The sequence below is a fragment of the Sinocyclocheilus grahami genome, unplaced genomic scaffold (genome assembly GCF_001515645.1).
Source record: "Sinocyclocheilus grahami isolate Dianchi unplaced genomic scaffold, SAMN03320097.WGS_v1.1 scaffold321.1, whole genome shotgun sequence".
NCBI classification, from domain to species: domain Eukaryota; kingdom Metazoa; phylum Chordata; class Actinopteri; order Cypriniformes; family Cyprinidae; genus Sinocyclocheilus; species Sinocyclocheilus grahami.
The window spans coordinates 71593-74019 of record NW_015505500.1 but is presented as its reverse complement, the minus strand read 5'-3'; the positions used below and the strand labels follow the sequence as shown (position 1 = coordinate 74019).

Sequence of the window (2427 nt, the reverse complement as noted above, 5' to 3'; positions counted from 1 at the left end):
AGTGCTGTCAAACGATTAATCGCGATTAATCACATCCAAAATAAAAGTTTTTGTTTACATAATATATGTGTGTGTGCGCTGTGTATATTTATTATGTGTTTATATATATATATATATATATATATATAAACACACACACATACAGTATATATTTTGAAAATATTTACATGTATTTACATGCATTAATTTATATTATATGTAAATATATTTAATAACATAAAACAACATATTTTTCTGAAATATATACATGCATGTGTGTGTATTTATATATACATATTAAATATACACAGTACACACACATTTATTATGTAAACAAAAACTTTTATTTTGGATGCGATTAATCGTTTGACAGCACTAATTGTAATATAATATAATATAACATATAGATATTTTTGAAATCTTGATTGAATGTTTTGGGAGAGGGGAGGCTTTTTAAGGAAAATGACATTAATTTCTGTCTGCTCGTCCCATAAAATTATTATATGGCTTCAGGAATATATAGCCACTTTTATGATACCTTTTATGGTGCTCTTGTCCTTTTTGGAACCTGAAAGTAAAATGCTGTTCCCACTTTTACTTCATGGGAAAATAGCTGATATGCTGAAATCAATGCAATGAAGTTGAAATAATAAAATAAAAGAAATCTTATTTTTGTTTGTTTCATGGAAAAACTAAAATAAATACTGCAATCATTTCTATTTTAGCCCTACAGCCTTACACATTCCAGTACAATATCTATTCAACATTCTTTGCAAGTTTAGTCTCATTACTTTACAAGGCTAAACGTACGTACTTGTGTTGAACAGATATGGTGCTGGAATGTGAGTTTAATAGGTTCTTGGTGTCCATTCGCGGTCAGGGGTCTGCTGAACAGTTCTCCATTAATAAAACATTAATCTGAATTACTAAGGCACCATGACACAGCAGGATGGTGTCATTGATCTGTGTTTTGGATAAGTGGTGCAAAGGTTTATATCATCCTTTCTTTAATCGACAGTGCTGGGTTGTGAGTGGAGAATGCAACGGCTGCCGTGATCTGGCATACTTTACTGGAACTGTACAGCGTCACTGCGATCCAGGCACCGGAATCGGCTTAAAATCGATAGAAAATGTAAATAAACATCTCTTAAATAAAATTCAATTTGCTGCTGCTGTCTGCGGGCGGAAATAGTGTGACATTAATTTCACCGGGCAAACAGTTCTGAATTCTGTGAGTAATACACATTTATAACAAGCTTAATTTGCATAGAAAGAGGCAAATTTGTGCTGAGAAAATGACTGACTTCATTTGAATATTCAGTGCCATCTCGGCACATTTAGCAGCTGGTTAAATTGATTGTGGGTGCTTACTGAATAATACAGTTTGTTGCACTAAAATACAGTATGTGTGCTTAAAGCAATTTATTTAACGTTAGAAAGAACCACATGCATGAGTCACGTGTGTCACATGATGGTTATTTTGAGCTCTCTGAGGTTGGATCTGGAGGCATTCGATTTGAAATAGATGGATGCCTCCTCCATCACAACCTGACATAAATGTCATCTGACTTCTGCTGAGAGGCAATGTTAAAATTCAGCATTGACCAGTTTATGTCAGCAATGATGACATAGTCTTTCTCTGTTTGAGTCTAACATGGTAAATCTATAAAAGAATAGGATTACATCAATGAGTCTGACTCTTGTCATGCATGGGTTTTTCTGTATCCTCAACAGATTAATGGAGCCTAGCGTTTGTTCTGGCAGGCCACGTTAGTCAAGCTCGCATCAGCTGACACTCAGCTGATCCACGTCTACCCATAGGAATACGACGCCAATCATAATTCCCTTTTATAAGGTCCTTTCAGTCATTATTCAGTAGCTATCGCTTTGCTCAGGAGCTAATCAGATGGCGAATTCCATCTCTACAGGAAGCGTTCAGTAAGGAATTTTGCAACAAGGGTTCGTTTCCCACAGAGTATCTCACCAGATTCAAGTTTGTGAACTTGAAAGCAAACTCGCCGCGTTGATTGATTGATAAGCAGATAGACTTGCAAGTGACCTGAGCCGAGCACTGCTTCTCACAATTGACATAGACTCTTTGCCCGCAATTCATCGCTGAAGTTGTGCTAATGTGACTGCATCAACAACACTTTAACGTGAGATCTGCTTTCCCCTCTGGAAAAAGCAAGATATGAAGAAGTGTTAAAGCATCCACGTAACAACTGGCCATTTCGCCCTTTTTTCATCTCTGAATGTCTTCACGAAGCTAAGCTAACTTTCTTATTTCAATCTCATTGCCTAATGCTATGTTGGCAAATATGCTATCGCCAAATATTGCTCATTGTTTAAGGCTAGTTGTTCAGTAACATGTTTGCTAGGCATGCTGTTGTATTTTGACACGCTGGTAACATTACCCAGTTAAAGTTACCACAGCGAGCCTTGTTTTAA

The 2427-nt window shown here is 36.1% G+C and overlaps 1 protein-coding gene across 1 annotated transcript in view; it reads left to right on the top strand.

Annotated features, from left to right (window-relative positions):
• Window positions 1-1005: 1005 nt before the first annotated feature.
• LOC107602165 (mannosyl-oligosaccharide 1,2-alpha-mannosidase IA-like) overlaps window positions 1006-2427 on the top strand; it is a gene marked incomplete at its 3' end in the record, with an annotated part of 72074 nt that continues 70652 nt past the window's right edge. The window contains exon 1 of the mRNA XM_016294594.1: window positions 1006-1111. The remainder of the gene's footprint in view (window positions 1112-2427) is intronic.